Raw genomic sequence first — 24,617 nt, 5'->3', positions numbered from 1 at the left:
TGGAACGAGTAATGTGCCTTTACCTGAGTATTGTATTATTTATCTTAGTCACAGTGAATATCTATGTTAATGAAAGCATCAACTAGGCTGTTCCGTGAACAATTGTAAGCAGACTGGAACACAGAATCTGTAAGACTGTGCAGTTATATATTTTATAAATATTTTATTTTGAAACAATGAAAATGTAAATTCTTCCCATGACGTTGCTCGTAAAGACATAGTCACAAGAGCAGGTGCATGCAATCAGAACAGTGAACGCCTATAACTATCACCATTGCACCGCAAAGCTGCAAATATTTTCTATCCTATTAGATGTCCATGAAAATAGAATGACTGGGTCTGTTATAATGGTGTCAATGAAGGCGTTAGAAATCTCTGTTGGTGTTATTACTTTCTCAAAGTCACAGCCTGAAACAACAAAGTGATATGTTGGGTCAGTCTAGACGTGGCACTATTAATAATGAACTCTAGATCACTATAACCGAAGTCTCCCCGCATCAATGTTAAAGAAAGAAAATTCTTATTGCGACAACGAACCTATTTTTCTTTACCCCAATTAATGATCTTCACGACTTCTCTACACTTAAAAATGTCGCCCTTGAAAAATGCTTTTTGTTTCAACCAAAGACTTTGATAATGTTAATGGTTATGGATTTAAAACGTCCCGAGTTTTATCCTCTCTTAAGTTGAGTTTGTCACTTAAAATGACTCATAAAAAGCTGAGGGGGAATTCTTGTCTGTCTTCATAAGAAGAGCTCAACGACTAATTGTTTCATTTTGTGATGACAACAAAAAAAAAACTAAACTAGACGAACGGACAGAAAACAAATGAGGCCATCAACTTTTCGATATCGTTACATAATTGACACAATTTTTGTTTTTATAACAGATGTTTCAAAAGTACAGCATAATAACTATACGAGCATCTATAGTGATAATTCATTAGAGGACATTAAGGATCTAAACTCTACAACGCTTTATAAATATTTTGGCATTAAATCAAAATGTCTCGATACTTCCACAAACAATTCAAAGAGGGCTTACTTTTTAATTCAAGCTAAGAGTTGCTTAAATATTTTACTCCCAATAGTCTGCCACAGTCATCCTTTGATTGACGGGCCTAGCTCTTCTCTTCATGTTCGGTGGCATAAAATGGACTGTCGCTGACCAACAAGATATTGACAGATTTTTTGGAAATGTAAAAAAAAATTATTTTATCGCCCCAAGTCTTCCACTATTAAGCTGTACTTTCCCCACTAAGGATTGAGTCTGAAGATGTCGTAGCATTATACATTATGTAAATTGTTATACCTAAGATTTAAACAGCACGCCACTCGCGATGATCTAGTTTCCTTCCATAGAAAATGTGAGCCCAATGTGACTCCACTGAACCATAAAAATACTGAAATAGATATTGGTTTAAATAACTCAGGCCATTAGATACAATGTTGTCTGTTGTATTTATGTGTATTTTTCTGTTGTGTTGTCTTTATATGAGAAACGAGTCCTTGTAATCACAACAAATTTCCGTAAGGATCAATAAAGCAGTCTTAGTCTTAGTCTTAGTCTTAGTCTTAGATTCCCCAAATGGAAAATAAAAGTACTCCAAGCTCAGACATTTTTACGTGGCGACCGGACTGGCATATCTGCACCCTTGATTTGGTTAAAAGCTGCACATCCTGAAATTCAATCATTGACAAATGACTCAAATGGCAGGACCTCTAATTTTGTAAGAATGTACCAATAAAGGTTCCATAAACAAGTTCCGAAACTGATCAGGCCACACCTTGCCTGGACACATGATCTGATTGAAAAAAAAAAATTCATTACTAGACATACTCATAAAAGGAGGTCATTAAATCAATCCCCTGTACTGGAAATAATTTACTTTTAATGAGAAGACAGTGAATTGAAATCTACCAGATCTACTATTTATATACTAACTAAAAAGAATTACCATTCACATTACAGTAGCATGTTCTCGTGCCATATAATACAGAAATAGAAAGTACAAGATTTGTTGTCAAAAATGAATTCATTCTTTAAGAAACTGTGTGTGGTCTATCCTTTCTCATTCTATTTATTTGTTGTGATGCTTCAGAATTTGCAAGGATTTTACCTAGTGAGCTTTTCACAATTAAGTTCTAAACTTTGAATTGAGTTTTTGTAATTCTCGTTAAACTCAATATGTCAATTGTTTTCTTTGACGATCACGCTATATTGTGGTCAACTTCCATAGTTCCATTTTGTCCTAGCTTTAATTTTCTTTTTTTTTTTCTTTTTTTACCTGTTTTTTCAATTCCTTCTCTTAGCTTCGAGGCAGTGGAGTAGCAGGGTGGGAGGAGGAGGGGGGGGGAGAATTTAAAGATCCCCCGTGCCCCCAATGAGTCTCCGAAATTTATTTTCAAATAAATTAAATATTACGTCACTGTCGTATAATTTTGCTTTTCCCGTTGTTATATAAGTTAGTGACCCTGTTGTATGTATTCCACACAGAGTATTAACTCTTTCCACGCGGGGTTACTCTTAATTTCAAAGAGTAGCGCTGACCAGTGCCGTGTTACTCTCAGAAAGTAACTTGGTATATAGGGTAGTTTATTTCATCACCCTTATTATTTAAGAAGACACATTTGGGTTTCTTCTTGAACCCAGACACCTCTATGGATGGTGATAAGCTGATGAAAGACTGTGTTACTTTTCCTGCATGATGGAATACAGTAAATCGCTTTTTCTGTGATGTCATTGATGCACGAGCACTTTTCATCAACAAACCAGTGCCACAATCACCAACTGACATATTGAGGAAGCTAACTTAATATGGTAATGATGTGTGATCACACCTTGCAAACTCCATCCGAATACTGCTAACTTTGGCCACTTCCATTGCGTCATGTGAGAGAACATTCTGAAAGCTCAAGTACACCAAACACTATCTCAGGAGCACAATGTGGTAAGAAGGGCTTAGCAGCATGGCTTTAATGTCAGTGGAGTCACAAATACCCAACAGTATCATGAAAATGATGTTATAGATGACCTTTGACCTTTGCTGCACAGATAGCACGACATAAAGCGATATTAATTGAGATTTGTCACTTGTGCATTATTTCTACAATAAACAACAGTATTATTCATTAAAAGAATCTTAATGATTATATCTTGTTAATTTTACTGAACCAAATTGAAAGTAGGCATTCATATGTGTTAAGTATATTATCTCATGTCATGATGTCGAATGTCAAAATGAAAGGGCCCCCAAAGATGTCGATCCCCCCGGGCCCCCAAATCCCTAGCTACGCCCCTGCTTCGTGGGTAAAAAGAAAAAAAATGTAAAAAGCACACGGAAAGAAAGAGATGACATTTTTGTTAGCCCTAAGATTTCGTTGGTAACGTAGGAGAGTCCCATGTTGGTACATTTGTAAGTAGTTCTTTAGGATTAACAAAATGTTCGGCCAATGTCAAAACACGTCCACATTCCCACTGATTATAAATACTTCCACGATTTCCCTGAGTTTCAAAAAACTCCTTCTCATTTTTGCAAAATTTTTATCAACTCACTCTGTCTGTCTGGTAAAAACTTTAAAAACCCATTCTCAGGTCCATTATTTCTTGTATCTGACAAAACAAAGAATAAAAATTAAAAAAATACTAAATAATTAATTAACTATTGGTAATTAATTATTTTGTTTGATCTTGAACAAGGGAAAGAAATTGTACTTGACAGTTAATTGATCCCTTCTACACTTTGTCGTTTAAAAGTTTGAAACAACTAACAATATATAGCTTTGAAACCTTTTGTTTTCCAAAGCACTTCGCTGGCATAGTGGTTAGTGTATTAGCATGAGAAGGCTTGAGCCCTCTAGTTTAAATTCGAATCATACATATTTTTTTATAATATACATTTAAAAAGCTATCACGGTAACCTTAACAAAGATACCCACTACTTTCACCAATGTAATTGATAAAATTACACTTGATAAAAGTTTTGTTTAAAAAAAATATTTCTATATTTTTCTTGTTGAAGCCATAGACTAGTCATATTTAAAACAATTCTCGTATTGGTAAATTTGCTAAACTTAAGATCACAATTACCTGAAGATTGAGATCTGCAATCGTCTAGACAGACTGAGACAGGTAAATGGTATACAGCTAACTAATGGTTGAATTAGTTTTTTGACCCTGACAATCTGACATTAAACGGATTTAAAAATGAGTTTATGTGCTGCTAGAACAAAGAACAAAAAAAGCGAGGGGGGGGGGGGGTAATGAAGACAAACTTCCATGTTGTTTGTTTATTCATGACATTCTGTAGCCAGTAACACTGGCAAGTAAAGAGACAATGTTTATGTGTTTAGGCTTGTGGTTAAAAGTACATGTGACCTGTGGTCAGCATCGACAGAACTATTGGGTAGGGGATGGTCATTATCTATCTATCTATCTATCGATCGATCTATCTATCTATCCATCTATCAATCTATCTATCCAGGGCCGGTCCTAGCAATTGCTGGGCCCCATGCGAAATGGCTTGCGTGGGGCCTATTCTGGGTAGGTATAAGCATATTGTAAAAATAAGATTTTGTATTAGAAAATACATTCGTCTTTACAATAAATGTTTATTCAATACAAGCTGACAATGCCGTTTTTTTTTTTTATCGCGCGTAGGATTGGCACCCCAAAATGACAATTTTGTCTATTTTTTCAGGAGATTTCCAGAACTTTTTTGGTCTATTTTGCAATTACAAGAGATTTCCACTAGCCCCTGGATAATCAGGAAGCCGCACATAACCTGTTATTATATATAATTTATAATGTTTTAATTTAATAATTTACACCTAGAATTAGCGCGGGGCCTATGAAAGTGCGGGGCCCATTGCGACCGCATAGGTTGCAGTGGCCTATGTCCGGCCCTGTATCTATCTATCGAATCTATCGTATCTATCTATCCAATCAATCTATCGATCGAACTATCAATCTATCGATCGATTTATCGATCTATCTATCTATCTGTCTATCTATCTCTTCCTTCTCTCTCTCTCTCTCTCTCTCTCAGTAAAGCTTTATATTTTTACAAGTGCGACCTTAGAGTGTCTTCTTATAAGTGAAAAATTTAATATCTTCAGGTTGTTAGATATTTCACAACTTTCTCTTGTTTAAATGAAAAGTCATCAAATTAAGTTTTGTCGTAGGCTGTTAAAAGTTCCAATACTGTTTATTGTGTTGTCTCTCAGTAAAAGTCAGTCTCTCGTGTTTAGTATCAGATCAAAACTTTATCTTCTAGACGCTGGAATGATGATGAAAATTGTTTTGGTGTTTATCTTTTGTAAGAAACCAGTCATGAATGATTTGTGGCCACTGTGTGGGTTCTGTATGTCCTTTCTGTATTCCCTGTATGGCTTCTCTGTGGCCTCTGAGTGGGCTCAGTGTGGGCTCTCTGTGGTCTCAGTGTGGTCTCTGTGTGGCCTCTCTGTGGTCTCAGTGTGGGCTCAGTGTGGTCTCAGTGTGGTCTCAGTGTGGTCTCTGTGTGGCCTCTCTGTGGTCTCAGTGTGGTCTCTGTGTGGCCTCTCTGTGGTCTCTGAGTGGGCTCAGTGTGGGCTCTCTGTGGTCGCTGTGTGGGTTCTGTATGGCCTCTCTGTGGTCTCAGTGTGGTCTCTGCTTGCCCTCTGAGTGACCTTTTTATGGCCTCTGTGTGGGCTCCTTGTTGTCTCTTTTGTGTCTCAGTTTGGTCTCTGAGGTTTGATTACTAAATAAATGTTGTTTTGGATTACATTTATTATCAGATTTTATAGAATTGAATGTTATCAATGAGTGTGGGATTAGAGTCTCAAAACTTTTGTGAACTAGTTGAATGTGTTTGTATATTGCACAATTCTCTTCATATATCACGTATAGAAATATAAAGAAGTTAAAAACGTACAAATCAAATATACAATGTAAACAAAGATACAGGCCTATGAAAATGTATCTAATCTTTCAAATCATCTAGGAGATTATCTTTTTATATCTTTTTAGCTAGTATCTGAGATGATCCTAACCCTAACCCTAAGTGCCTCGACTTTTCAAAGCGAACATCGAGAGTCACATTGATTGTCGAGTTCATATACAATGGTATTACGCTGGTTAAATAATGAAACCATCTTTGGATGGTGTATCTTTCATGCTAGAAGTTGCTCCGTGCGATATGGGAAGGGAGAAGGGGGTATGTGGGAGAAGGTTCCCCTGCTGCCCTTTAGATGCTCAGCAAACACAACTCAGCTTAAGTCGGAACTGGAGCTCGAGCAGCCTCGGTAGGTAGCCAAGCAGTTCATGACACTCAGCCACACATCCAAGACTCAGAGCTTACTGTTCCTTGTGCTAGCCTTCTTTTTTTTTCCTCAATGTATTGTACACACACTCATGTCTTTGATATATACACACACACATGGTAAGATAGATATTCTATTGGAATAATTCTTTTTCTCATTAGAAACATTGTCCGTAGTTACTGAAATAATTGAACTAATTACTGTCAACAGAATGCCTCCACCAAACGGTGCACGTAGCCCAAGGTTGAGAAACGCTGCGCCAACCGCATCCTCAAAAATAGAAGCAATTTTCTCTTTGTCTAAATCCATTAGGTTTCCTGCTAATTATTTGATATCCAGTGATTGTGTTTGCTCTTCAGAAAGTGTCTCTCAACAGGATGACATTCTCACAACATTCGGCTTCAACGCTTGAAATGAACTTTTTTGTTTACCTGATTACAAATGACATTTAAAATGTTGCTAACATTGTCTGATAGGCTGGTCCTTTGGTTCAGTGCATTATTGTAGTGAATTGCTGACTTGTGTCTTCAGTTGGTGGCATAACAAACCATTTTATTCAAGAAATGTGTTTCTTTGCCTGATTGTTTTTTAGATCTAACCATTTTATTTCTTTTTTCAGTCATTGATGTCCACTACCATGTGTCCAGATAATATCTACTACCATGTGTCCAGATAATATCTACTACCAAGAATCAAGTTCTTGACATTACACTAAGTTAGTAGCATTATATCATTCTGCCTATTGACCCCCACCTCACCTCCCCGTTCAAATCTTGCTTTGGTTTTCTTGTATCGTCCCCCCGGCTTCATGGTCACTTAAGTGTACGTGCGGTGACACATCACGTGACCAAATGACATCTCCTTGATCCCTTCATATTTTGACATTGTTTATTCCCCCCCCCCCTGCAAGTATCGCTTTCATGATTGTAAAATTACATTATTATGCTCTGTTTACAATCTGTATAAAATATTGTTACGAATCCCACTATCCAGGCTCTCTGCAAACTGCACCATACACCACCAACTTAAGGAACTTGACAAGTCAGGGCTCCAAAATAACGTAAAGGTTTAATGTCCATAAATAACAGCCAATACTGTACTACTGGCAGCACGTAGAACAGTACAAATAGCTCTGCGATAACAAATATCTCTCCGATAACACCGTTCCGCCGTATCAAGTCTTTTGCACTGGCCTCTCCGTCTCGTTCCGGGCTTGCACTGGGTTCAACGGTTCGGGACTGACTTCACACACTTGGGCTCGTTGTGTCGGACTCGATCACAGACCAAGATCAAGACGCCGTTCGTCTCAACTGTACTTGACAGTACTCCGCACTGAACCGTCGTAATGCTCCGTACAGAACCACACCGTTGAACTGTGCTGTAGTCGACCGTGTTCTGAACTCCTGTCGTGAACCCGCTTTCTGAACCTCGCTGTATTGAGCCCCTTTTCTCGACCGTCTTGACTGCGACACCTCCGCTGTTATATAGGGTCCCTACTGGCCTTCTCGAACCGGACAGAACGCCGCTCGACGTTTCTAGGTGGTCAGATGACTATAACTCTCGTGACGCTGCGATCCTTCCCGAACTGTCCTGTTGACACTCGACTCGGCTGACAGTCGTAACTCGTCACGGTTGACCGCTCGTCTAGCGCTGGCCTGGGACGATTTGCGTCGGCTGACTACACACACACCACTACCCCCATCTGTGCCACCACCAGGTTTATAACAATATGTTAGCTGTAGTCATCTGCAGTAATCTGTAGTCATCTAAGTCATCAGTAGTCATACGTGGTCATCTGTAGTGATCAGTAGTCATATGTAACCATCTGCAGTCATCTATAGTTGTCTGTAGTCATCGGTAGTCATCTGTAGCCATTCGTAGCCATATGTATCCATCTGCAGTTATCTGTAGGACTAGATGCATTCGTTCAATAATATGTCACCGGTCAGTGACTGTTGCATTCAGTTGTACTCCCTGCAAAGAACAAGCATTCCCTGTGACGGTCCATCAGCCCTTGGACAGACAAATCCTAAGTGATTGATAGATACGATGACACCAAACCTCGACTAATCTGACCAGACCTAATTAATGAAACCTTCTGGCAGAATGGGAAAAGTCCAGCTTGCACAATGCAGTAAAAAAACAAACGAAGATGCACTTGACCTAATTATTGTTAGATTTTTTACTCTAAAGTTATTCGCATTACTCCGCTTGTTGTTTCAATTGTAATCTTTAACATCCTGTTTACGTTCTTTAAGCAATAAAATTCAGTAAGACATGAAAAGAAGAGAAAGCGATAAGAAACATTTGTTGTGTCGGCATGTATGAACCTAAAAAAAAAAAAGATAGTTCGTGTGGAAACACAAACTCACAATCATTCCCCGAAGTTGTCCACTCAGGCAGGTAAAAAGGCAGCTTTCAATATTTTCAGCAAGAATATGAACAAATAACTATCAACAACCACAAACCTTATCTCCGCCAATACAAATACAAGACACGTGTAGGTATCGAAACTTTTGCCGATATTATTATAATATGAAATAAAGGAACACTGAAGAGTAACCTAAAACAAGGCTTTATTAAACTAGAACGACACATGAACTGACGAAAGAGACTTGGACTGTAGCACACTAAATCAATGTTGTGAACACATTCTCACGACGTTACACAAACATAAACAAATAGCAACTATTTCACCACATTCACCCCGCCTAGAATTAAAATAGCAAGTATAGTAATATAGTAGGCCAATAGCATAAATAAAAGAGAATGCCAGTGCCTGTAATACAATAGATCAATAAATAGTGTCGAAATTTCTCTTGTAAACAATAGTGAATGGTGATGCAAAGAAACCTAAAAACCAGTATCTGTTGTATGACTTATAAACAATTACTAGTTTCTGTTTTAAATATTACAAATAGTGTAGTAAGTAGACATGTACGTAAGTAAGTGAAGAGTAAACTCTAATATCAGTAGCAAGAGATAAACAATGCCAGTTTATGTAGAACATATGTAGTGCAATAAAGGAACAACTCTAGACTCTATAGTTCGGTCTGGTTCTTCTCTCTCTCAAGTTGTAACGGGGTTGACTATCCTGTTCTACAGTTTGGGAGTCACTAGTGAGTTCCTGAGCGTCAAGTGGGGTATTTTCAAGAGGAAGCGCTCGGAGGTCCTCAGAGCCTACCAGGGGTTCTTTCCTTTCTTGTATCACCGTAGGGGTGTTGACTGGTACTTCCGTGTTTTGAGTTTCTGGAGGATATTCATTATCCTCACCCTGAGGGAAGAACGAAGGTTCACTTGTTGTTGTGGATGGGGAGGGGGTGGGAGCCAAGCGTCTTAGAGAGACCGTCTCCTCTTGACCGCTAGGCAACCGTACGACAGCATATTGGGGGTTGCACATCAGCAATTCGACTTCCTCCGTGAGAGGATCATACTTTGAAGATCGGTTCTCTCTTCTCAGCAACACTCTACCTGGGCTAGATAGCCAAGTGGGGATAGATATCCCGAAGGAGGATTTTCGGTTGAACCGGAAAACTCTCTCATGTGGAGTTTCGTTTGTTGCCGTAGATAGTAATGATCTAATCGAGTATAGGGCCTGGTTCAAGACAAGCTCCCATCTCGAGATCGGGAGATCGAGGTCTTTCAGTGCTAAAGTAACAGCGTTCCATAGAGTTTTGTTTAGTCGTTCAATTTGTCCGTTGCCTGAGGGATTAAAGGCGGTTGTTCTACTTGTAGCTATTCCCCTCTGGTGCAGAAAGGATTGCACCTCCCTCGACATAAAGGACGTACCTCTGTCAGAATGGACGTACTCTGGCATCCCAACAAAGGAAAACAGCTGATTTAAACACTTTATGACAGTGGATGAGGACATATCGGGACATGGGTAGGCAAAAGGGAAGCGTGAGTACTCATCCACCATTGTTAATAAGTATTTATTGTGAGTAGCAGATGGGAGTGGCCCCTTAAAATCAATGCTTACTCTCTGAAATGGTTGGGTAGCTTTGATGAGGGTGCCTGAAAACTGTTTGAAGAATCTAGGCTTCAGTTCAGCGCAAGTTTTACATTGGTTTACCACTTTGCGGACGTCCTCGCAGGAAAAAGGTAAGTTCTTGGTCCGAACGAAATGGAGGAGTCTCGTGACCCCTGGGTGACAGAGGTTGTTGTGTAACAGTTTGAGGTCTTCTCCAGTCATTGCTGACGCAAAGTGGTTCCTTGAAAAGGTATCCGCCGCAGCGTTTTGTTTCCCGGGTCGATATACGACGTCATATTGGAAACAACTAAGCTCCAGTCGCCATCTTTGAATCTTTTCGTTTTTGATCTTGCCCTTGTTCTGCTGGTCAAACATAAAAGACACTGAGCATTGATCTGTAACCAATGTGAAGGGTCTACTGATAAGGTAATGTTGCCATTTTCTCAGGGCTGAGTGTCTGCGTTCACTATTAGTGAGTGTTCTTGAAAAGAAGGCGACAGGACGGCCGTCTTGATTAAGAGTGGCGGCAATCGCGATGTCAGAGGCATCTGTTTCGACTGTTAGTGGTCGATTGTAGTCTATCGTCGACACAGCAGCGTTTTCAAGTTCGTGTTTTAGCTGTTTAAAAGCTTGTTGTACTTGTTCAGGGGGACGAAAGGCTTTGTTGTTCACCAATAAATGGATCTTGTTGGAGAAATTAGGGATCCATTGAGAATAATAGGACAGTAGTCCAATCACCCGCTTTTGTGATTTCATGTCTTGTGGTGGAGGTAGGTTTCTCAATGCTTGAAATCTTTCGGGGTCTGGTCTTAATTGCCCTTGTGAGATTTCGTAGCCTAGGAGGCATACTTTATTAGTCGCAATAGCACTTTTATCATTGTTGAAGGTGATACCGTACTTTTTAGCGGCATTGAGAAATCTCTGTAGATTCTGGTCGTGGCTAATGGAGTCAAGTCCGCAGATGGTAACGTTATCCACGTAAGCGAACGTGTCCTGTAGCCCTGCCTCCTCAATTATTGTGTTGATCGTCCTTTGAAATGCGGCGACTCCGTTTGTCACTCCAAAAGGAATGCGGCAAAACTGATAAAGCTTTCCGCCAGCCTCGAACGCCGTGTACTGCTTTTCATCATCCCTGATAGGTATCTGGTGGTAAGCGCTTTTGAGGTCAAATGTACTGTACATTGAGTATTTAGATATTTCCTGCACCAGTTCATCAACTTTTGGCACGGGATACGCGTCGAGGTAAGTGAATCGATTGATGGTTTGGCTATAGTCGATAACCATTCTCTTTTTGTGCCTTTCATTCGTTGTTACAATTATCTGGGCTCGCCACGGGGACGTGGAAGGCTCAATAATTTTGTCAGATAGAAGTCTCTTGATTTCAGTTTGAATGAATTTGGAGTCAGGCATAGAATATTTTCTAGATTTAGTGGCTATGGGATGGCAGTTAGGAGCCAGATTAGCGAAGAGGCGAGGGGCTTCAACTCGTGCAGCTTTCAGCGTACAGACCTGGAGAGTGCTTCGTTTTCCTTCAAATGGGATCATCAGTTTTTCGTGCTGGCTGATGAAATCTAGCCCTAAGATTACATCAGATACTAGTCCATCTAGTAGTGAGAGCTTAACACTTTCATATTGTTCATCTTTGTACTTTATTTTAGCGAAAATATGGCCGTGAGTAGTGCGAGAAAGATGTGTAGAGGCCATGTAGATTCTGTTTCTGGACGTTTCTAATTTCCATTTGTACCTTTTAGCAATTGAAGAAGATATATAGCTTTCACTGCTCCCCGTATCTACGAGAGCCTTCAATGGTACTCCATTGACGAGTATTGAAATAGTAGATTTAGTAAGACCGGACGCTGGTGTCGATGCCCAGGAAGATCCAACGGTTGTAGTCCGAGACGTCTCATCATCTGCTTTCACTATGGCTGAGGTTGTAGATTTGAGTGTCTGTCTGGTCGATTTACAGACTTTCTGGAAATGGCCCCTCTTACCGCACAAGTTGCATGTAGCGTCACGGGCCTGACATCTAAAGCGTTGATGTGGGCTGTTTCCACAAAAGAAACATCTTTTACTAGTCGCCGCACTCACCTCGTGTTCTACTTTTGTCATTGGAGAAAGGCTCTCCTCGTCGGCGCTAGCTCCACAGGGAGTTTCAGAGTGGATGTTATACGCCATGGCATGGTTATGGGCATATTCGAGTTGTCTTGCCTCTTCATAGGCGCACTGTAGAGTTAGAGTAGATTTCTCTAAGAGTCGCAGCCTTATGCTGTTTGAAGCCAGTCCAGTAATGAAGGCGTCTCTTACAAAGATATCTCTGTGTTCTTCAGCGGTGACAGCTTTGAAGTCACAGTCTTTGGCCATACTTTTAAGCTTAAGTAGGAAGGAGTCAACGGTTTGTCCGTTCTCTTGTCGACAAAGAGTTATCATGTGCCGTGCAAAAATTTCGCTTTTAGGCTTCACGTAGACATTTTGTAGAACTTTGATTGATTCTTCGAACGTTGTACACTCACTTATGTACTGAAATACGCTCGAAGAAACGTAGTTTTCTAGTAATTTCTTTTTGTCAATCTCGCAATGAGAGACTGAGGAGATGAAATTCTCAAATGTTCTCAGCCAGTGCAGCCACTTCTCGGCAGCCGATGGCGAGCTAGGCTCTATGTCTAGCTCTTTTGGCCTAAATAGACGTTCCATTTGTATTACTACTTTTACTTACAGACTGAGAATAGTGTTGAACGAAAATCCAAAAAAGATACGTGAGGCACATAGATCCATGGAATTGAAAATTTCTAGTTTAATAAATTGTAATAAAGGAACACTGAAGAGTAACCTAAAACAAGGCTTTATTAAACTAGAACGACACATGAACTGACGAAAGAGACTTGGACTGTAGCACACTAAATCAATGTTGTGAACACATTGTCACGACGTTACACAAACATAAACAAATAGCAACTATTTCACCACACACGTGTAGGTATCGAAACTTTTGCCGATATTATTATATTGATAGGCCTACTGACATGATACCAAATAATACGGAGATACAAGCATATATTAATCTTATTATTGTAACATTGTTAATACTCATATGTATTAAATGAGCTGATGATTGAGAAGCTATGGTTCAATGTGAAACTGGATAAGGTCTCTTAAAAGTTCCCCTTTCAGACCTCGTGATCTATAGGGCAGATGATGTAAAGGTCATCTGTTTCTGTGGTCTACGGTTAACGAGGGTGTCATGTGACCAGCACAACGACCAACCGCCTTTACTTTGCCCCAACTAATATCAGGTATCCATTAGAGCTGTCTGGACTCAGAGGCGCCCTAAAATTCAAAATCCCAGTCTCCACCAGGATTCCAACCCGAGACCCAAGCGCTTTACCACTCAGCATCCGCACCTCTGGATTAAGTCTCTTCGCCTACCAAAAACAAAAAGTCTCATAAACACTTTTAATAAAAATAATAATAATCTTTATTGTCCGTATGGAAATTTGTCTTACAATTTTGTATGGATTTGACACCCGGGTGCTCCTTAAATGCTTCCATCGAAGGTGCACGTGATTCATAATGGGCATGAGCTGAATCTAATACCTAGCCGGCACGGTGGATGACCGCATACCAAAGGCAAAATTTTTGAGGCGATCTTAAAGGAGGTCAGCATAACATAGGTGTCCATTAAGATCTACTCAGGTGCCTTTTTGATTTTACTAAGAAAAGGAAAGAGGAAAGCAGCTGACTTTAGCTGGCCTCTGAAAGAGACAACTGAAGAGCTCTCCTCAAGGTCACGGTACACACGTTTAAGGCCCAAAGCAATGTCCTTGTGGAAGACAGGCGCAAAAGGCGAAAACTTAAATAGATCCCGGTGAACAAAATCTTTGCATATATATATATCAGTGTTATGGAGAGTGTGTTCGTCTGCTGTAACCACGAAGACAGGAGAGCAGATGTGTTTGGTTGTGTAGGATGAGGAGTTTCTGCTGAAATCACGAGATCGTCTGGCGCAATCCAAATGAAATAAAAGGACTAGAATGGTGCTTGACAATGGTTGTGAAAGTTTGAGAATTTCCTTTTAACTCTAAATACCCCCAACGCTTTGATTTTACTACCCACATTTTCGGGCTAGCTTTGCGATACATAGGGCAGATGATGTCAGATGATGTCCTCTGTTTCTATGGCCAACGGTTAACGAGCAGGGTGTTATGCTGCCAGCACAACGACCAACCGCCTTTACTTTCCCAAACTAAAGTCAGGTAGAGTTTTGTAGACTCAGGGGCGCCCTAAGAATCCAGAAATTCAAAATCCCAGTCTTTACAGAGATTCGAACTCAGACCCCAGGTTCAGAAGCAAAGCGTTTAACCACTCAGCCACTACTCCCCCTAACTGTTTAGTGGCACCTAGCCAGAAATTATTTTCTATTCAATATAGACGTTGTCGTTAAAAAAATTATTTATTGCAGTTTACATTGTCCTCTTTTTAGATTGAAACTTTTACAATCGTTTTCATTTTTTAAAATTGATTCATGTGTTGTCTTCAAGCAGGAGTTTGTGTGTAAAATTTGATGAAGATTGGATGAGTACAAAATGGTCGAAATATTAATTGAGAAAATCCAAACATGCTAGAAAAATAAAAGAAAGATTCAAAAACATACCAAAAAAACATACAAGAAACATACAAGAAACATACAAAAAAAAGATACAGAGTGAGTTACTATAAGCCTTGTAGTAAATCCTCATCCCTACATTGACAGGTCGACTATCAGTATGGGAGTACCGTGCTGTGTACTGATGCAAATAGTTCCAGTATTGCAATGTAATATAGATTTGTGTTGTGTTGATGGTGGTGGGAGGGTTGTAGGTTAAGAAAAATTTATTGATATTTTTTTTACTCAATCGTGGACAATATTTATGCCCAGTATTTACAAATTCGTTGTTTATGTATTTTGTCCAGGGAGTCAGGACCAGGCGAAAATCAACAGATGTAGAAGTATAAACTTTGATTAAAATAGATTGGAAAGTGTACGCGCGTGTAAGGGTCATAGGTGGACATTTCAACCAATATTTAGCACGAATATTTAGGATTCCATTTTTTTAATGTAACAACTAGTTTAACTAATGTTATGGTCATTTATAGCTTCAGATCTCGCCACGTAGTTTGGACACAATGTTCATATTAATCTTGACGCTAAATCTCTTTTTTAATTCCGTCTCTATACAACACAATATGAAATAGTTTTTCTGTCCTCAATTAACCAGGTGAACACAATTAAAGAGAGTCATCATTTAAACAAACTCCATTTAGTTTAAAACTCGGCAAAATTCTTCAGATTACTGGCAAAAAGAAATATATTTTTCCGAGAAACTTCTGTTATTATTGGAATGAATTATTAAATGACAGAAATAGAATTCATATTTCCTATTAAATCAACATGGTAAGGGATAAATATCGTCTTCAATTGTCTAAGAGGTTGAAACCCAAATTATATAGCCGTATCTTTAAATACAGAAAGATTATTTTCCCTTATTGCTATAACACAGTGTGTTGATATGAGCTTTGTAAAAAGACCATGTCAAGGAAAGTAAATAAATACTTATATCATGTCAATCTTCTGCGATATTAGTCAAAGATATAATGCTACTTACAATATGACCATTATAACGATATGATGACATGTAGTATCTGTATAGTAAAATGTATTGTACAATTGGTATACACTATAGTTACAATAAGGGTCAAGATTTAAATAAACACTATTGCTTTGTTTTTTCATATCCTATAATTTCTACCCGTTCTGCCCGTCTGCTTCAATGAATATAACTTGTTTTTCCTGAAATGATACAGAAAATTGTGGTAGAAAAGAAATACACAACTCGTCTAGATTGAAAAGAAAAAATGTTACACAGAAACAAATTAAGCCAAAAAATGATAATCAAACAATAATCCTGAAAGACCTTTACATTATTTCCCTTGATTTGCTGAAATTTATTCTTGTCACAAGACAAAGGGAGTTAATTAGCGAGCTGCCCTACATTTGTTTTTCTTGGAATAATGCATTGTGCACCGGTTGGTTTGGTTTAAGGGCAAAGACATTTGGGTCTTGTTTCCATAGCAACGTTATAAACCACTAAGCAAGACACACTAGCCACTCACACACACAATCATCATCTTTAAAAGAAAAATCATTTATTATGATTTGATTAACTCATCAGGAACATAGTGCAATTCAAACCTTATGTCTTTGTCGAGTCTACCTGATGGACATATGGGAGCATTTTGAGCATTGGCCACCGGAAACGATGGACATTACAAAAAGTAAACTGCAAATAATAAACTAACAGCATCTAAGTAGGTAGGATAAAGTCACAAAACTGACCGGAATCAAACAGAAGACTGGAGTCACAATGTTGACTGGAGTCATAATGTTGACTGGAGTCACTCCGTTGACTAAATTCACAATGTTGAATGGAGTTACAAAGTAGACTAAAGTCACAAAGTTAACTCGAGTCACGAAGATGACGTATCAAAAGGTTGACTGAGGCCAACAAGCTGGCCGTTATCACAAACAATACTAAAGGAACCAAGTTGACTGAGGCTAATAAGTTGATTTAAGTCAAGTGAAGTGAATTACTCAAATTCTATTTAGACGCAAAAAAAGTAAACTAACAGTATCTAAGTGAGAAGAAGATATTACATATATACCAACGTCTAGACCAGAGCCCAATCGATCAGAAGGCCTGAACACAGACCTGCAACGTCACACCCTGTGGGCAGTTTAAACTAATAGCTTGTTGCCACGTCACAGGTATGTCTATCTTAAGAACTTTTTTGTTTTCAAGAGATCCCATTGAGTACCAAATTGTGTTGACCACTAAAAGATAAGTCTTGCCGATTGAATGTTTACGAGAAAACACTTCATCGAAGACAAGAGTATTACACTCGAGACTGCTCCATACGAGAAACATTATTGAGACATTGTCCATCTAATTTTCGATTTCATTGCAAAATTTTTTTTAAGACTTCAAAGAGTTCGTTTGAACTGTCTTAATGTTTGGCATCCACTTTGCAAGAGACATAAGTTTTTGGATCACATTTGTTAAGAAGGTTGTTGTTGTTGTTTTTATCTTGAACAGTAGAAGAAAGTTGTTGTGATCAGTTCGTCAAGAACGAATTCCTAGAAAACTTAAACGAGAAAGTCAGTGCTTCTAAGAATCACCCAATCCTCCTCACAAATTGTGATGTAAGGTTTTTGTTTGTACTGTACTCTGTTAATGGTACCTTGGTTTGTCATCCATCACTGGACTACCCAGTAAAACTATTGTCCACATTTCAATGCAGGTCTGTGTTGTGTCCTCAACAAGTTTAGCATGTCTGTGGAATACTTTCATTATTAGAAAGAGAAAGTCACATTTCTAGATCAAATCCGTAAGATATAATTAATATATTATTATATCTCCTCCAATAGCTCAGTGTATATACTCCAACCGTAGAGATGTGTTCCTCGGGTCTTAGCTGGCGTTCATTTGTTCTCAACGCTGGGATAAATGGTGGCCACCAGTTGTCACGCAGAGATCTTAGAATCGAATCGTTCAAACGTCTAGACTGAGATAAGTAATTGGACTTATAAGCCGGCCAGTAACATAACAGTAACAGTAACGTTACAGATGTGAAGGTAAATAAACCATTAAATAAATGGATTGTTGGGAGCATTTTTAATTATTTTTGTTGACATAACAATGTTTACAGAAGAAATGGTGGGAGATTTAATGAAAACAATAAAGTACAAACACACATTTAGTTGATCAGCTAATTACACAATTGCTTATAATTGTATGCAAGGTTTATTTTTCCCATAATTTTCCACCTACACTTGTGTGTGACACTGGGCAATAACACCTCACAATGACAAAACATAAATGTGCAATATAACATCGTTTATCCGGATGTCATTTATCCGCAAGGTCAAATATCTTGGCTGCTTTATTTTTTTTTTAAGTATCTAAGTAGTCTTACTGATGTGCAGAGAATGATCAGAGATTATCTCTCAGTAATGTTAGACTACTACGTATAAAGATCAGAGATTATCTCTCTCAGTAATGTTAGACTACTACGTATAAAGATCAAAGATTATCTCTCTCAGTAATGTTAGACTACTACATATAAAGATCAGAGATAATCTCTCTCAGTAATGTTAGACTACTACGTATAAAGATCAGAGGTTATCTCTCTCGGTAATGTTAGACTACTACATATAAACATCAGAGATTATCTCTCAGTAATGTTAGACTACTACATATAAAGATCAGAGATTATCTCTCAGTAATGTTAGACTACTACATATAAAGATCAGAGATTATCTCTCAGTAATGTTAGACTACTACATATAAAGATCAGAGATTATCTCTCAGTAATGTTAGACTACTACATATAAAGATCAGAGATTATCTCTCAGTAATGTTAGACTACTACATATAAAGATCAGAGATTATCTCTCAGTAATGTTAGACTACTACATATAAAGATCAGAGATTATCTCTATCAGTAATGTTAGACTACTACATATAAAGATCAGAGATTATCTCTCTCAGTAATGTTAGACTACTACGTATAAAGATCAGAGATTATCTCTCAGTAATGTTAGACTACTACATATAAAGATCAGAGATTATCTCTCAGTAATGTTAGACTACTACGTATAAAGATCAGAGATTATCTCTCAGTAATGTTAGACTACTACATATAAAGATCAGAGATTATCTCTCAGTAATGTTAGACTACTACATATAAAGATCAGAGATTATCTCTCAGTAATGTTAGACTACTACGTATAAAGATCAGAGATTATCTCTCAGTAATGTTAGACTACTACGTATAAAGATCAGAGATTATCTCTCAGTAATGTTAGACTACTACGTATAAAGATCAGAGATTATCTCTCTCAGTAATGTTAGACTACTACGTATAAAGATCAGAGATTATCTCTCAGTAATGTTAGACTACTACATATAAAGATCAGAGATTATCTCTCTCAGTAATGTTAGACTACTACATAAAAAGATCAGAGATTATCTCTCAGTAATGTTAGACTACTACGTATAAAGATCAGAGATTATCTCTCTCAGTAATGTTAGACTACTACGTATAAAGATCAGAGATTATCTCTCTCAGTAATGTTAGACTACTACGTATAAAGATCAGAGATTATTACACACAAGACAGAATAGGTTAACACATCCACGCCCAGCCCATATAATACTGTTGAGTTCTCAAGTTTAATAAGAAACTGTATATAGTTCATGATCATTTGCACTGTTCATTGTAATTTATCCACTGGAGTTCATCAATTATAAATTCATTAGTTTTTAATTAAGGTTTACATCGTTCAGAGATTGTGCAAACTTGAATATCATTGGGTTGACTTTTGTTATTTGTTGTAGACACGATTGAGGTCCTTGATATTGTGATTCTTTCGAAAACAATAACACGCAAGACAAACAAGTTAAGGAATCCACTTTGAGCAGTCAAGGTTATGGACAAGTTGTTCATGATCAAATACACTGTTCATTGTAATTATCCCGCTGGAGTTTATCAATTATAAAGTCATAGAAGCATTAGCGAGTGCTCAAAACAAGATCAGTCTTGCATGCTCATTACAAAGAGCAAAATTATTCATAGTTAATGATTTTGTTGGACCGTTTGCCAGCCTACAGATCAGCCTGATGTCCAATACTACGAAACACTGCATGGAATAAATGGTGTCTTCTGATAAAATTCTTAATACATTTCCATTAAGCCATATATTGGTTTTAAAAAAGTGAATAATTGCTTATAGTGACTAGACCATTTAAATGTTCCAAGCATAGACATAGAAATAAACTTCTCACTTTTCTTTTAGGATTAGTCGCCAGTCTTTCATTAAATTGTTATTTAGCCGACAGAAGCTGACCTCAACTGACCTGTAATAGTATATGTCCAACAGTTGGGGTGTTTATATTTTGTTTGATGTGTAATCAATACTAGACCACAATGTGCTTAATATAAACAATTACACTAGTTTGTGTACAGTTTGAACCCACAAGCAAATATATGCTACAGTAACAATTTGATTTACAACATATTTTTAGTCAATGGATTCTTGAATATCTTTAACATCTCTCATTAGCTTAATGCAATCCCCCAGCAAGATGACAACTTCCTAAGTAATGACTGACGTTATAGTCACCTAGTATTTCTAAGTAACTATTTAAATTTGCGTCTACTTTTACTGTGACAAAAGTGCAGGCCTCAGAGGTCTCGATATCTGGACCTCTTCTAATCCCTAGAGCTGATCTCTTCACCGCTGTGTCGTTGAGTGGTTAGAACACTGTAATCAAAGTAGACAAACAAATAAGACCTTTGTCAGATATCTGGATGTAAGCTGAAATGGAAAACTGCCAAGGGAGTGAAATCGAGGCTTTTGTATGATGGACATGCACCAGTAGCTCTGAGCAGAAGATAACAACACACGTAATCTCAAGTGAATTACTTTATATATTTTGTTTCTTCCTGGCTACTTAGTAGATCTGTCGTGTGGTGCTATAATACCATCTAAACGTAGGACGTAATTATCTTCTGTTAAGAAGGAACGTCTTGCAATGTATAAGATACGAAGATAAGATGCAATCCAAAATGATGACATTAATTCTTATTTTAAAAGTGCATGGACGATAACTCAGTTCAAGACACCTTATGTCATGGGCGTAACCATGGTTGTCGGCGTTAAACCCTACCTCCCTCCAGAAATATTTTATTTTACATACTGATCTGTTTTCCTACCCGACGCTGGGCTACACCAAGTAAAGTCCGCGATAGTGTAAACAACAGTCAGAGAAAAACCAAAGCAAACTACATTCACCGAAATTTCAGGGAAGGGGTGACAACTGCAGTTACCAGAATCTATAAGCGTAGCCAGGGGGTTTGGAGGTTCTAATCACCTCCCCCCTATCCAAAAAAAATATTCTATTTTTTATAAAATTCCATGAGCTTAGTCGTAAGGAGGGGAGGGGGTGAGGCCCCACTAAATAAAACTTATCCGCTTTGTTACCAGTCCAAGATACATTAACAAAGAGTTGCATAGAACAGAATTTTTAAAGAAAATAATAGCGAATACAAGCTAACAGAGGCACAGCCCAAAAGAGGCAAAGAAAGCCCACAAAAGAGGCAAAGAAAGCCCACAAAAGAGGCAAAAGAAAAGAGGCATAAGCCCAGGGTCTCCATGATGTAACTGTCTGATATAACTAGAAAAATGCTGAGGTTTCCAAATAAAAAAAAATGGTCCAGAGTTTAAAGTCATAAAAAAATAGTTTAGAGTGAATGTAGCAATAATTTTTTTGTTAATTTGTAACTAACAAAATACCTGAAACACGCAAACACACATATACTCAAACTAGATGCGGACAAAATAAAAAATACTTTAAAAAAAAAAACAAAAAAAAACTTATAACAGGGAAAGCACTACACAAAAAGCTTATAACAGGGAAAGCACTACACAAAAAGCTTATAACAGGGAAAGCACTACACAAAAAGCTTATAACAGGGAAAGCACTACACAAAAAAACTTATAACAGGGAAAGCACTACACAATCACTGTGGTGATTTTATCGTTCCTTTTTCTATATAAAAGAAAACTAATTATTAACTGATTAAATGATTAATGATTTATTAATTTTTTTGATTGATTCATGCATTATCTTCGATTATAAATAATTGTGCGAAATTTCAACTTGAATAAAGTAAAAGAAGAAATCCTGACAGAAGACACACATGCAGGTGGCCTGAGCTAATGAATTTATTTTTTTTTTTTTTTTAATCCTGTTTTCTATTCATATTTTATTTGTCATTGATAAAAACAAAATCTGGCAAGTATGGGGATCGAACTCTCGACATTGTGGTTTTTAGTGCGACGCTGTAACATCTGAACTAATCAGTCAAACTGCTTTGTGCAAACTTTCAGCTTGACAAAATTCTTTTTTTTTTTTACTTTGCAGTTTTGAGTCTTCGACTGCTAATTATTCCAAACTATCAAGAAAGTGTGGATCTAAAAGCCGGAGTTGAAAAAGTTTCTAATGAAAAGATTTCTGGCTACGTCTTCTGTCATTCTAATCGATCAAACTAAAACATGAAACAATGTCGTCATTGTCTCTAATTACTCCCCCTCCACGTCCTCTGGATTGAATTATGCATCGTCTAAAAATAGCACACATTTGGTTTATTTAACACTTCATTAAACTAAACCTTTTTTTATTCAATCTCTAGCAAGAATGGTAGGAAGGTTTAGCAGAAGCAGGGGAAAAAAATCAAATAATAAAAAATTGAGTTCAATTTTCATGTTATATTAAATTCTTCAAAATTCTTTTTTACTTGACTAAATGAATTTCAACCTAGATGAAAAACATTTGAATGACGTCAATGTACAAATCAATATATTACTTATAGTGTGCATTTCTTATCTTGGACGACATACGGGAAACGGAAATTTCCCAGAATCCAATTTAGATGAAGGTGAGCAGTCTAGAATGGCTCTAGGAAATGAGAAGTTTTTTCCAAGATTCTGGAATCAATGGAGTAACAAATGAATCAACGAATTAATCATGTATAAGGTGGAAGAAGATAGAAGGCGTTGGATGTTTGTACCACAACAAAGTTAACAAACTAACAACTGACATGACTGTCACGTGACCGTCATGGGCCTCCAGCAAGAGTTCATCGTTATTGAAAGCCTGGTACTGGTGACTGGTTTGAGACTTCGGATCTGACCAATGTTTCGCCATATTTTCTGAAATTTCTCTCATAACCACTGTGCCCTAATACTACTAATAATCACTGTACCCTAGTGCTGCTAATAACCACTGTACCCTATGCTGCTAATAGCCATAGTACCCTAGTGCTGCTAATAACCATTGTACCCTAGTGCTGCTAATAACCCTTTTACCCTGGTGCTGCTAATAACCACTGAACCCTGGTGCAGCTAATAACCACTGTACCCTAGTGACGCTAATAACCAATGAGTCGTGGTGCTGCTAATAACCACTGTAGCCTATGCTGCTAATAGCCACAGTACCCTGGTGCTGCCAATAACCACTGAACCCTAATGCGGCTAATAGCCACTGTACCCTATGTTGCTATTAACCATTGTACCCTGGTGCTGCTAATAACCACTGTACCCTGGTGCTGCTGATAACCATTGTACCCTAGTGACGATAATAACCACTGTATCCTGGTGCAGCTAATAACCACTGTACCTTGATGCTGCTAATAACCACTGTACCCTGGTGCTGATAATAACCATTGTACCCTGGTGCTGCTAATAACCATTGTACCCTGGTGCTGCTAATAACCATTGTACCCTGGTGCTGCTAATAACCATTGTACCCTGGTGCTGTTAATAACCATTGTACCCTGGTGCTGCTAGTAACCACTGTACCCTGGTGCTGCTAATAACCACTGTACCCTATGTTGCTAATAACCATTGTACCCTGGTGCTGCTAATAACCATTGTACCCTGGTGCTGCTAATAACCACTGTACCCTGGTGCTGCTAATATATGTTTGTGTCATGTTTATTCATGATTTGTTTCGGTACTAAACTTAAAAACTTCACTTCTGTTTGATCAGCTTTACTACTACCACTTCTGAAGCTATCGATATGTAAAAAGCATTTCTGTCTTACTGCTGTACTCTTAGAGATAGAGAAAGATTTAATTTAGTCAGGATTTTTGTCTATCGAAGATGCCTCGGGCTTCAATGTATTTCCTTTATATTTTATTGTTTCTGAAAGCGAGTTTTTAAGAATGTGTGCGGGCTTGAGGCGGGACGCGTAACCAGGTACGGCCTTGATGGTAATTTCAGGTGCAGATAATTCTATTTATAAGTCTCTTTTTGTGAGTATTTCTGGTCATGTTAGATGTTAGCTTAGCTCGAGTCCTCGACGAAGCTTATGAAATTCGTTATATTTTTTTCAGCGGGATTCGAACTCCAGACCTCTCGGCGTTTACCACTCAGCCTCCAGACTTCCTTGATGTTTCTGTGTGCATGAAATATGTATGGAAGTACCGAGATAGACATTAACCTTTGACCTAATGGTGAGCATTAAAATAACTACTTAAACAATGTCTCTGAATTCTCTGTTTACACATCCCATTCTACTCAACATGTCACCTTGTTTATTAGTTCAACTTTTTTGTTTTTAAACCCCTCCCCCCCATCTCCACATTTTCTTTAAAAAAAAAAAATGAAAGGTAATCTAGAAAAACTATATTTTATGGAGCTCTTCTTCCTGAATCTAAAAGTTATATAAACAGTTTTTCTCATAACTTG

The sequence above is a fragment of the Biomphalaria glabrata genome, chromosome 3, assembly GCF_947242115.1.
Source record: "Biomphalaria glabrata chromosome 3, xgBioGlab47.1, whole genome shotgun sequence".
In the NCBI taxonomy this organism is placed as follows: Eukaryota; Metazoa; Mollusca; class Gastropoda; family Planorbidae; genus Biomphalaria; species Biomphalaria glabrata.
This window is presented reverse-complemented; position numbering follows the sequence as displayed.